Source organism: Grammomys surdaster, unplaced genomic scaffold (assembly GCF_004785775.1).
Source record: "Grammomys surdaster isolate TR1022 unplaced genomic scaffold, NIH_TR_1.0 125947, whole genome shotgun sequence".
NCBI classification, from domain to species: domain Eukaryota; kingdom Metazoa; phylum Chordata; class Mammalia; order Rodentia; family Muridae; genus Grammomys; species Grammomys surdaster.
The window spans coordinates 3,864,052-3,879,436 of NW_021620769.1; the positions used below are offsets into that span (position 1 = coordinate 3,864,052).

At 37.4% G+C, this 15,385-nt stretch overlaps 1 protein-coding gene and 1 pseudogene across 3 annotated transcripts in view; one reads left to right on the forward strand and one right to left on the reverse strand.

Moving 5' to 3' along the window:
* Positions 1–15,385, forward strand: part of Inpp4b (inositol polyphosphate-4-phosphatase type II B) — a 701,452-nt gene that overhangs the window by 308,463 nt on the left and 377,604 nt on the right. The window lies entirely within an intron of this gene.
* LOC114609163 lies at positions 104–1,098 on the reverse strand (annotated as a pseudogene). The gene has a single exon (XR_003709471.1). The product of XR_003709471.1 is annotated as a prohibitin pseudogene (transcript).

A 15,385-nucleotide genomic window follows, 5' to 3' on the forward strand; every position in this document is an offset into this window, starting at 1 on the left:
CCTGTGTCCCATAAGTTTGGGTTCGTTGTGCCCTAATTTTCATTGAATTCTAAAAGGTCTTTGATTTCTTTATTATTTATTATTTCTTTTTTTTTTCTGAAGTGATTTTACCTTTATTTCTTATTTCCTTCACTTTAAGCCAATCATTAAATTTCACAGTGATTTCTGGGGTGGGGCAGAAGGAAGGCATCATTCCGAATGATGGAGGCCGGCCCGGTTGGCCTCACTGGGGAAGCTGGAGGAGCACGGACTGGCCCGCCGGCAGGTAGGTGATGTTCCGAGAGCGGGAGAGCTGGTAGGCAATGTCCTCGGCAGCTTCCAGCTTCCGCAGCTCGATCAGGCCGTCCCCGGCGGTGGCCAGCGAGTTGGCGATCAGCTCAGCTGCCTTGGAGTCACCCTCAGCAGAGATGATGGCTGCCTTCTTCTGCTGCTCAGCCTTTTCCACCACGAATCTGGCTCTCTCTGCTTCCTGCTGAGCCACCTGCTTGGCTTCTACTGCCTCTGTGAACTCCTTCCCGAAGGTCAGATGTGTCAGGGACACGTCATCCAGGATGAGCCCAAATGTTGCTGCTCGCTCTGTGAGGTCATCGCTCACCTGCCTGGAGACCAGCTCTCGCTGGGTAATCAATTCTCCAGCATCGAACCGAGCCACCACGGACTTGAGGATCTCTGTGGTGATAGACGGCAGCACCCGCTCATCATAGTCCTCGCCAATGCTGGTGTAGATACGAGGGAGCTGGCTGGCCACTGGCCGGAAGAGGATGCGCAGTGTGATGTTGACATTCTGCAGGTCTTTGCTACCAGTGATGACCGGGACATTCCGTGGCCGAGAGCGGCAGTCAAAGATAATTGGTTTCTGTACCCAAGGGATGAGAAAGTGAGTCCCTTCCCCTACCACAATGTCCTGTACACCACGGAATCGGTCAAAGATGACAGCTCTGTGTCCAGCATCCACATTATATAGAGCAGAGTTCACCACGCCTCCTGCAACTGCTAACGCCAGGCCGAACTTTCCGATGGAATCAAACACTTTGGCAGCCATGACTCCTTCTGTTGCTTCCACTCACACCTGCTTTCACTCTGACCTCCACATGAATTCCCCAGCTTCTTTATTATTTCTTTGACTCACTGGTCATTGTGTATAGAGTTGTTCAGTTTTCATGAGATTGTAGGCTTTCTCTTGTTTCTGTTGTTAAGGTCCAGCTTTAATCTATTGTGATCTCATAAGATATAAGAGGTTGTCTCTGTCTTTTTGTGGCAGATGAGACATGTTTTTTGACTAAGTATTTGGTCAGCTTTGGAGAAGGTTCTGTGAAGTGCTGAAAAGAAAGTATTTTTGTGTGTGTGTATGTGTGTGTTTGGGTGAAAGGTTCTATTGATGTACATTAGGTCCATTAGGTTGAAACATACGTTAATTTCATTGTTTCTCTGTTTAGTTTCTGTTTCAACGAGCTGTCAATTGGTGAAAGTGAGGTGTTAAAGTATACCACTATTAATGTATGGAGTTCAATGTGTGATTTGAGCTTTAGTAACATTTTTTTATTAGTGTAAGTGCCCTTGAATTTGGAGCATAGATGTTCAGAATTGGACATTATCTTGCTGAACTTTTCATTTGCTGACGATAAGTGTCCTTACTATCTCTTTTGATTACTTTTGGTGTGTGTGTGTTTCTTTTTATTGCTTACATTTCCATTGAACAGATATATTCATTTTCTTCATCAGCTTGAGTCTATTTGCCTGTATTTCTTTAAGAAACTTATTTATTTCTTCTTTAAGGGTCTCTATCATCATCATGAGATTTAAGGTCATACTCTTGTTTCTCAGGTGTGTTAGGATATCCAGGGCTTGCTGTAATAGGAATGCTGCCTATTCTAGTGGTGCCATATTGCACTGGCTTTTGTTGATGGTATTCCTGCACTTGCCTTTAGTCATCTGGTTGTCTCTGATGTTGGCTGGCCTCCTAGTCCCTGGTGGTAGCAGGCCTCTAGGACTTGCTATCCTAGGTGACAGCAAGCAGACCTTGTTGTCCCTGGTTGCAGAGGAGTGCAGATCTGCAATTGCAGGTAGAGATGTAGACTGGAAGATCTAACCTGTTCTTTTTAAGAGAGTAAATATCCAGAAGCATTTTCCTTTTTTTAAGACCAGAATTGCTGACACTTTTACTTATTTATTTTCTGTTGTTTGTTTTTCTTGTTTTGTATATAAATTCCACAGAGAAGAAATTTTATTTCTGTACTACAAACATTTATGTGTCCCCAAGTTCCTATGTGACATATTGACTCCTAGTGGAATGGAGTTGGGAATCTTAAGAAGTTGATTAGGTTATAAGGAAAGAAAAGAATTAGTGATCTTATAAAATAAACTCCAGAGATGTATGTACCAGAAACCAGGTTCCCTCTGGAGGCCTTATAAGCTGCTATTTTCATTTTGGAATTCCTACCACCCTCCTACCCCCATCCTTGAGAAGTAAATTTCCCAATAAATTGTTTATGTGTTTTTCAGTTTATGATATTTTGTTATGGCAGGCCAAATAAACTCAGTCATTGTCTTTCTTCCCTTGTGTGCTCTTACAATCTGGAACAGTCTCTGGAACATGTAGCACATGGAAGACAGTGTATACATATATTTTTCATAAGATTCTAAAACTACTGAAATTCTCTCTCATGTAAAATACATTTCAGCCACATACTATATCAAACTTAGTTTATTAAAAATTCTTAGAAACATTTAAAGTTTTATAATATATACTACATGAAAATTTAAAAATTATTCAAGAAGTTTCTTTTTCTTTTTAATATATTTTAATTCTTTGATGATTTCATATATGCATACAATGACTAACAAACGCCTTCACCCTCATTTACCCTCTTCCATTCTCCTTCTTCCTATTGAGATCTTTCTTTCTGACAAGTCATCCTTCGATTATAATGTGTGTAACCACTGAATTTAGTTAGAGTTGTTTACATGAGTACAGATGAAAGGTTATTTATTGGAACAACTTAACAGTGGCTACACCATTAAAGAGGGCCATCTCCTCCGCCAGCAAACATTAGCTGACACTAATCCCTCTTAGAGAGATGAGTCCTCAAGGGCCTTATCTTCATCTGTGATGCCAATGGGTATAATTTTGAGTGTTCCTTTTGTGAAAGTAACCTCAGTAGCAGTGATTCTATGAGTATAATAGCCTGATAACATTCTAAGATTCTGAGATTTATTTCCTTTCCTTTCCTTTCCTTTCCTTTCCTTTCCTTTCCTTTCCTTTCCTTTCCTTTCCTTTCCTTTCCTTTCCTTTCCTTTCCTTTCCCTCCCTCCCTCCCTCCCTCCCTCCCTCCCTTCCTTCCTTCCTTCCTTCCTTCCTTCCTTCCTTCCTTCCTTCCTTCCTTCTTTTTTCTTTTTTTGCTGCATATTTCCCCATTCTTTAGCTCCGGTATTCTTACTCTAGCTCTCTAGCTCTTACACGCCCCTCTTCCATAATATTCCCTGGGCCTTTGACTGGACAAGATAGATGTCTTATTTAAAGCAGGGTTGTACCCTCCCTTTCAGGTATTTTCAATATTTTGACCAGTTATAAGTCTTTATCAACCACCACTCATTACAATGAGAAACTTCTTTTTGAAGTGAAACACTAAACTTCAGGCATAAGCATAAGGATTTTGAGGACACTTTAGTAATACACTCATTTAGCAAAGCAGTAGTTGTAGGCTGTCCACTATGGCCTATGACCTTGTCAACCATAGGGTCTTATCTAGGTTTATAGTAAGAGCTAGGTATATGTCCCCTTCTTGCACAGACAGGATTTTTACCAGAACCCATAGGTTACTAAAAAAAAAATCTCATTGGACAATGTAGGATATTATCTCCACAAGATTCCAAATAATAAAAGTTATTACCATTCATCTAAGCTGTCCACTTGAGCTTGATGGCAAGTCCTTATCTCTGAAGATACTTAGGTCATAGGATATAGAAACTCAAGTAGAAACAGAACCAGAATCTTCCTCCCTAAATTCACAGTGACAAAGTGATATATGCAATGCTAGTGTAGCAATCTTTAGTAGTTCTACACAGCTGTGAAGATCATGAGCTGCAATAACCTGAAGGCTAAGATGTGACCTTTGGTGGAACAGTGGCAAAACTGTTGTGAGATAACTAAGCCCTTTATGATCAGTTTGAAGCTTTCCATATGATCATACACAATTCTGATTAAATATTGTGTTAAGACATTACCAACATGGTTAATTTATAAGTGAATTTGTCAGGTAGTGTTTTCTTTTTATCTTTTCCTTTTGAAAAGTTTTTTGAGACAAGGTCCAGCTAGTGACCTTCCTGCCTTAGTCTTCCACATGCTGTTGTTTTCAGGTTTGTTGGACCACACCTGGCTCTCTCTCTCTTTTCTTAAGGTATAATGAACATAACTTCTACTTTTAAAGGAACATGTAAAGTAAGCAAGAATTGAAACAGTCAAGATGGGTGCTTTGTTCAGATACTGTTTTGAACTGCCCATTAGAGATGATGCTTTTGGAATCATGACAAGTATAAAAACAATGACAATGATGATGCGAGGAAGAGAATATAAGAAGGAAGAAAAATAAGAGTGTGGTCAACGGCTTTTCCTTTCTTCTCTTACTTTTTATATCTGCCAGAACAAGATCAAAAAATAATGTTTATATTATTTGTCATGGCCTTTTACAAATTTAGAAAAAAGTTATAAACCAATCAAGGCATTAGGAAAAAAATTATATGAAAAAAACGGGATTTAATTCAAAACATGAAATCGTCCTAATGTTTAATAATGTCTTGTGTATGATGAGCATACAGATGGGGGCCATACCTATGCCCTCACTTACATCAGTCATCTGGGCTTTATGTAAATAGTGGTAGAAATGAGGTCTTTTAAATTGTCATATCAGAGCCAAGCCTAGTTGCTGTATACATAGAATTTATTTAAGAATTTTCAATGATTAAATCACTAACCCATCATTACCAGAGATTCTTAAAATAATACTTTTATGATAAATTTAATACTTGTGTCTTACTTTAGAGGAAATAAATAGAATCCCATAAAATCTTTGAAACATGATCTGGGCCTCCATGCTTGCTGTCATTCTTAGAATTCCAGGCTTCCAAGCTCTGGTTGAAATAGCCACCTAAAGTTCTGAGCACTCAAGGTCTTTTCCAGACAAAAGTTCTAAAAAATCCAACATTCTTTCCAGGGACAACACAGTGAGGTTTGTAATAGTGACTTCACACTTTTCGTACCTGTATCTGTTCTAGTTTCATTTTATTTTTGTTGCTGTTGCAAATAATCTAAGAAAAGCAAGGATTTTTATTTTTGTTTGTTTTAATCATTTGGATTGAAGTTAATTCCTGGTTACAGCCTATTATTAAGGGGAAATCAAGGCAGGAGCTTAAGCATCATATTCTCAGTCCATGGCAGAGAGAGAATAAATAATCCTGTTTGCTCATTTGCACTTGTACGTATTTACCTTTCTTCATTTGTAGACTTCAGGGTCCATGCCACAAAATGGTGTCTTTTATGTCCATCTGTCTGTTTCCAGATCAATCAGGAATTAAGGTGACTCCTTCACAGACCAACGTGACCTATGTAATTCCTCATTAAGATTCTTTTCCCTGGTAATTTTAGGTAAGGTCCTGTTGACATTCAAAATCAACTGACACAAAACCTAAATGTTACTTTTAGTTCCTTCTGTTATTCAGTAACCATGTATGTTTGTTGCTTTTCATGTTGTGATAAAAAGGAAGTTTTGTTTTTCCTAACTATTTGGGGGCATTCCGACCGTCACGGTAGAGATGACGTAGCTAAAAGACAGTGAGGTATCTGATCACATGACAGCCACAGTTCCACAGTCAATAAACAAAGAGTGGTGAATGCCTGTACTCAGCTTGCTTTCCCCGGTTCATCCGGACTCCAGCCCATGGAATGGATCCACCCACATCTGGAGTGGAGCCTCTCACCTCAGTTAATCTAATAAAGTCCTTCATAGATATTCCTGAAAGGTAGTCTCTTCTGTGAGTCTAGGTCCCAGCGAAGTCATAGCCTGTATTAACCATTATAGCATTTCTCCCATTAAGCATCAAAAATTAGCAATTCATGAACAAAGAGTCTACAAACTTGAAGAAGAGCAGGAATGAGTACATGGGAAGATTTAAAGGGATGGGAAAGAAGGGAAGGACAAAAGGTAATTAAATTATAATCCCACAAATAAAGAAAAACAAAAGTAAAAACAATAAACACAATTACCCATGTATGGGTGGCAGACTAGATATTCTGATTTAAAGTACACAGGGACAGTCTGAGCACTGGCATCTTTACATGTTTGATAAGTTATTCTAAGACACTATCAAAGTTGAGAATTTCTGATGCAAACTATCTGTAGTATCACTTAAGAAATAACGCTAAGTCTTGTTACTTCCGAATCAGGACCTGGTGCTCATTTATTGACAAGTCCTTTCTAGACTCATCTCTAAAAGATTTCCAGACAGTAAGAATTTGTCTTCTAGACAGAGTTAAGCAGACCACGTTCCTTCCTTTGATATTTATTGTAAAACTCACTCTGCAGAGTTACTAGTCTCTGTATTTCTCTCATTGTAAAATTCTTAACTTCACACTCTGATCTATTGCTAGCACTTTCATCTAAAGTCTCCCATCTCCAAAGGCCACCAGGGAACGCTGGCATTTGGGGGATTTTAATCCTTAACTTGAAATTTTTGGATAGAATTGAAAAATGAACATAAAAGAAAGCTAAAATGAGAATGGCAGGCCGAACAAATCAAAACACACCCGGTGGAACTCATAAAATGAGAACAAAATTTGAAATTTTGAATACGATCCTGCTTTATGGAGGAACAGAAATGAGATAAGATATTCATTTCTCAGCATGTCAAGACCCAAGTTGCATTCAGTTTGGAACTGACAAGTCTGTCTAAATGGAAAATTGTGTTAGAAAATTTGGACTTAAGTCCATTTTATAAATTTAAATGCATGTTCTCTGGTGACTTAAAAACATTGGTTCTTACTGATTTGTGAAGCAGAATAAAGTATTAAAGAGCAGTTATCAGATAGTGATTTATTGATTCATCAGTGATTTATGTAAAGCACTGCGTGTACTACATATTTGCCAAGCATGATGTCACTTGTTTCCTGAATCAAGATGACCTGTGGGAATAGTTCAGACAGTGGATAACAAACTGCTGACTGCCACATACATGTCTATAAAATGTTGTTTGCTTTCTCCCATCATACCTTTTGGCTTTAGAGCATAGAATGAAAATACACACTGGACATAGGACCAAGGTCCTTCAGGAGCTATCCTGGCTTCTGGTCCACAGGTAACACCTCTCTTCTACTCACATTGGTGTCGATTTATTCCAGAAAGGTTTTCTTAACATGTGGTCATGGCTTATTGGGTGTAGATTAAAGAGTCGAACACACATTTACTTTTCATGTACTAATGCATCTTAACATTGGATATAACTTTTGGCTCTTGATATACAAGTGATCTTTAGTATATCACTACAAAAGCATAAGCCAAACATAGCCTACATAAGCTCTAAATGTGGGACAAATAAAAAAAATAAGGTGTGATATTTGCCAGGTACTGCTTGATATATAGTTAATGAAAAGTCATTAGATCATTCCATTATAAACTAAGACAAATTTATTTGGACCTGATCTATTCACATTTTCCTAAACTGCATCGCCCTGATGTAACGTTTCAAGCTGTATGAAAATGAAGAGAGTGGGGTTTTGTTTACGTTGTTTATTTTGTTGACCAAATGAAATGAAATCTTTGCACTACAACTGAATTACATTGATTTAGTCTTTGTTATTGGTGAAATAACTGCTTTTCTGAGCAAATGAAAAAGAAACCAAAGTAATCTTCTTAGGATAACTTGCCAGATACTGAGGGGACATCTGCAAATTCATAATAGTTATTTTTTGTCCAAGGAGACACTGGGTCAGAGCTATTGCTTGTAGGAAGATGCTGCGTGGTGGCGGGGTGCCATGTTAGACTGACTGGAACTGTTAGTGCATAAATGAGTTAGTGGAGATGGAATTCTAAATCACACAAAGGCAAAGAGGCAGTTCCATAGTCAATGTAGGCTAATTAAACATCTAATCAGATTCTTATTAGAAGATATTCTCATGTGAACTATGAGTGCAAGGTGACATAGCAGAGCAACAAATTGAGTTATATGATCCTTAAGTTCTTCATAAAGGAATCATGGTGTTGAAAGTGTTAGCTTGGTATAGATAACATTAGTTAGTAAACTTGAGATTTCATTAGATTGCATTTATTTATCTAGGAATCAATTTATAGATCCTTAATTTTTCATTTTCAAAATGTGTATGATGTTAGCATGTCCTGTGTGACAGTGTACTGCTTCTGTTCACATTTCTCAGTGGGGCTCTCTTCATGGGATATGTAATATGTTTCTCTGTGGATACCTGACTTTGTTATTCTAGGAGATAGAGTCTGTTTTACTGCAGATTTTTTTTGGCATATCCTTATTTTCCTGGCTGGGTAAAGTCCCAGAAAAGAATGCTCTATGGAATCTTATTTATGTATTTATAGAAAAGGTTCATACCTGTAGTTGCTCTTAGGATCCAGATATTTTTAAATGCCCTCCTTTGCCATGCCGTTATGGAAATGTTAAGCTCTGATGCTTTATGGTGAAGGGGCTTCTCTTGATAAAATTCTTAGTATCCTTAGCCTTTATCACATCAGAACACAGTAGCAAACCCTCTGAGCTCTTCCCCAGCAGTGATAACCAAGAAGGTCTCCAGACTTTGCCAATTTCTTTTCACTGACGCAAAACTGACATTCATTGGGAACAGTTGGAATATTATACCACAAAATCCCACTGTGTGTTTGTGTGTGTGTGTGTTTGTGTATGTATGTATGTATGTATGTATGTATGTATGTGTGTGTGTGTTTGTGTATGTATGTATGTATGTGTGTGTTTGTGTATGTATGTATGTATGTATGTATGTGTGTGTGTTTGTGTATGTATGTATGTGTGTGTGTGTATGTGAGTCTACATGTGTATGTGACAACTATTCTCACTCTTGTGCCATAGTGTGATGTACTATGAAAGACATCAAAGAAAATTTGCACTAGATGTGGTTAAATAGGTCATGATGACTTTAATCAGGAATGCTGAGATAGTGGAAAGAATTGACCTCAACTCTACTGAAGCAAAACCCAGCCTTTCCATAAACATGGGGAAGGGGGGCAGTTAATGAAAATACTGGAGGCTTTTAGGGACAGGGTTGCTCAGTGCTAGGTTTAGCTCTTACTCTCCACCAGAGACTGTGATATGAACTGCTTGTATTTCTTCATCACTGTGTTTCGGAGGGATGGCTCCAGGTCCTTAGAAAGACTGGATGATAAAGCCAGAAAGAGTTTGGGAGGACATTTGTACTTCAAAGTAGTAGCTAAGGAATTGTAAGGGTTTTTTTGTTTGCTTGTTTTTTTTTGTTTTGTTTTTATAGAGTAAATGTAATAGTTCAGATATATAATAAGAGAAAACTCTGTTTCAAACTTAGCACAATCAAGGGACATTATGACCTTCCTGGGTTATGAATATGCTTGTAAACTTAGGCTGAAACTGGATGCACCGTTAAAAACCAACAATAACAACAACTACGACAACAACAACACTGTTGCAAAGACACTGTGCAACCAACACAAATTCTCAGCAAAGGAAGCCTGTGAGGCTTTCGGATGCTCACTCCTAGACTGTTTTACTTGCTCTGATGGTGTCTACATCTGTCTGCATCTTCTTTTAGAAAGGGAAACTCAAGTTTCTCCAATTCTAGGTGTTCACTGCTCTCAGCTAAGGATTGCCACACATTTTCTTAACCGAGATTCATGTTACAGGATTGTGAGCTTTATTTGGATTACTTTAGGCAAGGATTAAAGTAGCTTCTGTACCTTTAACTCCCATTCCCAAGTCCTTGCACAGTCATGCAGACAGGACACTACTTGTCCCTCTATTTTCCTGACTCAGGCAGTACTGGTTTGGCTCTTTTCTGGTGAATCATCAGGAAAACATGAAATACGTTCTTCTGTCTATGGCTGGTTTCTAAACTCACAGAGCTGTAGGTCGCAGCAGGTATTGGGTGGCCCTGGAGTATGAATGTACTCAACAGTTCTTTTCCTAGAAACTCACTCAGCTAATGCTTAGGGTTCGTTTTGAGGGAGAGATTCTTGTAAACTCTGGGAACTAAAGAAGAGCAATACATCATTAACATCATGAAGTACCTCACTGTTTCACGGGGAAGACAACCACACTTGAGGCTATGATGCTGTGTGGCTACTTGTGCTTAAAAGTCACAGGAAGAAAAGACTAATTTGCTCAAAGACATAATGAGAAACACTATAGACAAGGGTTACGAAAGGTAAAACTAGATATTGCAAAATATTCAAGAGTGAGCATAGTGTGCAACATCAGATCAGATGGGGAAGATATTAGCTGACAGTTTGGAATAGCTAGGAAGCAGGTTTGTCCTTCCTTTTGCCACTGTCCTCCAATGGCTAGAACACTCCTTCAAGCCCCCTGGGAAAAATATCTCAGCTTTTGAAAACTAATGCTAAAATAGGGATGGGTTATTAGGACTGTCACTTTCTGATATTAAAAATACATTGTACAACATAAATTTCAACACTGTTTAAGGCATTTGAGTTCCTGGTTTGCCCAGAAATCCCCAGAGCAAAGGCTGGGGAGACATGCACTGACAAGTTTCATGTCTGTACCTTCTTGTTCTTTTCCCGCTCAGCTTTGACATGAGGCTAAAGAAGAGAAGCAAAGGGACTAAGACATCTTTCTGCCTGGTATCCTGCATCTAGGCATGTTGCCCTGTGTTTCTAATGTCCATTGGCTGATCTTCTGTAATGGAATGTCTCTTGAACACTGTGTGAAATGAGGAGATGGGGTGCTGGACACTCCCTCTTTCACCTGAGTCACTTTCCTACAAAGCTCGCTGACCTCTGTTATTCATTATGTCTCCAGCTGGTGATAGGAGACAAAGAAGGCTGTAAGATCACGGATAGATTTATCTTACATCTTAGCCGGCCTGCGGAAGAGTGTTTGGCACCTCCTTTTAGAAGATTTGAACATTTGTCACCTGCTGTCCTCAATTTTAGGACCCCATCCAAGACTCTTAAGGTGACAGAAACTCTTGGTAAAATATCCTGCTACATGTGAAGGTGTAGAACATTTATTATTTTCAGAGTGTTTACACTCAGCAATGGGAACAAGCCAATTTAGGTCAAGTTGGATTTGGAACTAGACATATCTAGCATAAAAACAAGCTTTCACACACGTTTCAACTGAGGTAATAATAGTTCCTGTATGTGCAGACTGTAACTTACTATTTAGTGTTACTGCAGATACAGTGTGGCCCATGGCAGAAGCAATGTGAGTCAACTTCCTTTGTTGTTGCCAGAAAAAAACTTTTTAAGTAGATTCTACAGGAATTATTTATAAAATGAGCAATATATATATAGACATATGACAATTTCACTCAGAATTTTTGAAATTACATGAAAGGCTGCTTTTTTTCCTGGACATTAACTATCATGAGAGAATTTAATTTTCTGTCTGAACATAACCCAGGAGACAGGATTTAAATGTAGAGAGAGGATTCCTCATCAGGTAAACCTGAAGATTGTCTTGGTATATATCCACCTCTGCTTCTCTTTAACCAGGACCCAATTTATTTGGTGTATAACCACTATAATGTGATTTTATTAATTGCTAGTATTTTTTTATTTCTACCTATGTATATGTCCTGTGCTCAGCAGTTAACTATAGTGCCATATTTATTCTCAAAAGCTTCATGTAAGCTTGAATAAATTTTGGAACTGGAAAAGCAAGAAGATACAATAAGCCTCTCACGTCCAGTTAAGGAAGGACTTAGGGGTGAGGTCCAACCATTTATAACCAAAACTACAGCTCCTCTAACTTGTAGACATTTCCCAGGCACACCTGAGGAACTTTCCTAGTTGCAGAAGAAAAAAAAACTATTTAAAAATCTTGTTAATAATTATCACTTTAAAAACAATTTATTTTTTTATTGTATGTGTTTTGCTTTTTATACCTGATGCCCACAGAGGCCAGAAGAGGTTGCTGCATTCCCCTAAGTGCTGGGAACTGAACCTGAATCCTCTGAAAGAGCAGACAGTGATATTCAATGCTGAGCCATCTCCTCAGCCCCATAATGCCTATTTCTTGAGGGTCATAAATGTATCTACATGCAATTATGTTAGTGCGTGTAATTCTGCATATTTTGTATAGTGTACAAGTCTCATTTTTTGCCTTTGTTCTCCATCTTCAACATAAAATATAATCTTGACCACTTTTATATACAGAATAATTCCATGTTTCATTTCATATGATACTATAAAGACAACATGTTTATGCTATTTTTAGCTTATTACATATGTATTTAAAATTATTAAACTGTTAATATAGTGATGTTTGCATATTTGTCTCTGATTTGTGTCTGAGTTGATGATAAAGTACTGAGGTTTGCTCTTTCAAGTACTGAAGCATTAACTCATTTCTTTTACTGGGAAGTGATCTGCTCTGTGCTAGGTCTTCACCCCCAGACACATCTCTGAATAAGGGCACTTGCTTAACAGAGTTTTGTTTCTGTGTTTATTTTTGTTCAAAATGATCATAAAACCAATGATTTTCCTGTATGTAAATACTGATGAGTTGGGGCTCATGGGCACATGCCAAGGAATGTTATACAAAATGCTGGCATTACAGTTGTTTCCAAGTGGACAGCCACAATCACATTGACTCTGACACAATTTTTTAAGTTTTAGGAGCCTGATATTACATTGAGGTTGTTTGCATTTTTAGCAATATTGGTAGAATTAATATTTTATCTATGATTTTTGATTCCATAGATCTTTATCTTATTTCTATTGAGTTCTTTACTTTTATTAATTTTTAATATTTTTGTAATATTTTAGACAACTTTTGCTTTATCATTGGCTTTGAAAATATAGTTTTAATGTTAGTGTTTTCTTATTGAGAATTTGCTTTATTAAAGTTTACACCCTTCATATATATGAATATGTGTGTGAATATGTAAATATGTAATTATGAAAGTCCTATTTTAACTAGATTTTCTTGCCCTTTCACATACATCTTGTCTTCTGCTTTAAGTGAATAATTTACTTAGAATTTGTAATTTGCATGTGATTTTTGATGAAGATAAATCTTTTTATTTTTAGAGAGGTATGGTAGCATATTTATTTACTATTTCTTCTTTACTTATCTAAATATCTAAGCATCTACGTATGTGTATATATGTCTTGTGAGACCCAATCCAGGGTCTCTTCCCCATTGTCCTAGGTACCTACCAGTTCTGTAATAATGCAGTGCTCCTGTGTCTGCAAATATCTCACTGTTCCTGTACTTCATGATTTTTACTGGATATTGATTGGCTACTATACTTCTTGTAAATAATACATTGTTCAACCCAATTCTATTAAAAGTCTTGTGGGTTTTCCATCTCCAATTCTGTTAAATGTACACATTAAGTAGGGGAAGATTATTGTTTTTATGATACTGCTTCTTCACACTTAATTACTTACCTATGTGCTTCAGATATTGTTTGAAAATTTTAATACAATTGTTTGACTGTCCTTACTAATGTCTCTATTTTTCACTAATCCCTCTACTTACCAGAGTGGGTTTGTTTTTGCCTTTTGTAGTATTTATAAATGCTATAAATGGCAATTTATTTTAGTGTTTGTTATTGCTTTAGACAGTAAAATGACTACTATTTATGAAGTTTCTAGGTAAGGTTTTATATACAATATTTCTCCTTTCTCTCATGGTTCAATTTTTAATTTTCTTTGATCTGTTCTTTATGTTCTTCTTAGGATTTCTAGTATGTCTACATCAGTTATTCTTCATTTTTCAAATCTCTTATTTTTTTCTCACAGTTTCTAACATCACTCCATATTACTTTCTTGATTTTCTAAAGGAATTGATCTGCCAGCACATCATTTTGGTCCTTGATGAGTGTTCACTGCCTGTAATGGAATCAGTAGTTAACAGTGAAGTTATATTATGCTATGCTTATGCTTATTGAACTGAAGTTCAAATACAATTGGCATTCTTCAAATATTATTTCACTGGATTATTTTCTCCCTCTAATACTCTTCTTATTCTAGCAACTAATGACCTAAAATGTGCTTATATAGTGTGTTGTTTAGTTTTGTTCTTGTGACTTATTATCATTGAGGTTTTTTTTTACCTCATTGGGAAAATGGACACAGAGAGGTTTTGAGCAACAGCTGCAAATGCCCTGATGAGCCAGATATAAGGAATGTTAATAAGTTGGAAACTGGGAAAGCAGCACTTGCATCCTCTAGTTGTAGCTCCTGGAAGTTCAAGATTTTTCCCATTGGAAATTATGAGGCTAGGCAGTATTTTTAAAAATTATCATTAATCATGTCAAATATGAAGGCATACATAATACAATATTCCCAGATAACATTAAATTGTTTTGAATTTTAAGATTATATTTATTTATTTCTTACTTATTTTGTGTGTGTGTGTGTGTGTGTGTGTGTGTCTGTGTGCACATTGTGCATATTTTCTTGGAGGCCCAAGGCATTGGATCTGGCCATAGCTAGGATTGCTGGTTGTTTGGAGACATTTGACCTGGCTACTAAGAACTACTCTTGTGTTTTCTGCAAAGTCAGTGCTCACTCTTAACCACTGATCCATCTCCCCAACTTCTTATCCTTTATTCTTGAGGATCGAAGTTAGATCACAGGAAGAACAGAACTCCATGCTTTATCCAGCTTCGAAGATCTTGATCATCAGTCTTTTCAGGGCTCAAATGGTCCTGCCAAGTAACTTCTGAAAATGCTTTTCTGCAATTTGGATAATTGCAATCCTCTTTTAAAACCAGATGTTAAATATTTTGATTTACTAAATTTGCCTCTTTGTTTAATGATTCGGGCTCATACTATGTCTTTAGTATTCAAATAGTGAGTTCTGCAGCTTGTCTTCTAAAGTCGCCTTTGAGCGATACTTTCTAAGTGGGCAGGTCCTTTGTAGTGAAAGGTTATGGTCCCTCAGAATCACAGCAATCCTTGACTGTTGAAAGAGCAACATATGTTTTTTTTTCTGCCTCACTTTTCTCGGCAGGAAGTGGCTTTTGCCTTCATCAGAGTGATGTCATCAGGGGAGACTGAAATATCTGAGCTGTAGTCATGCATCACTTAAGGTGGCACTTGTGAGCATTGCTTTATTTCCCTTAGGTAATCACCCATGCAAAATTAACACACACACACACACACACACACACACACACACACACACACACACA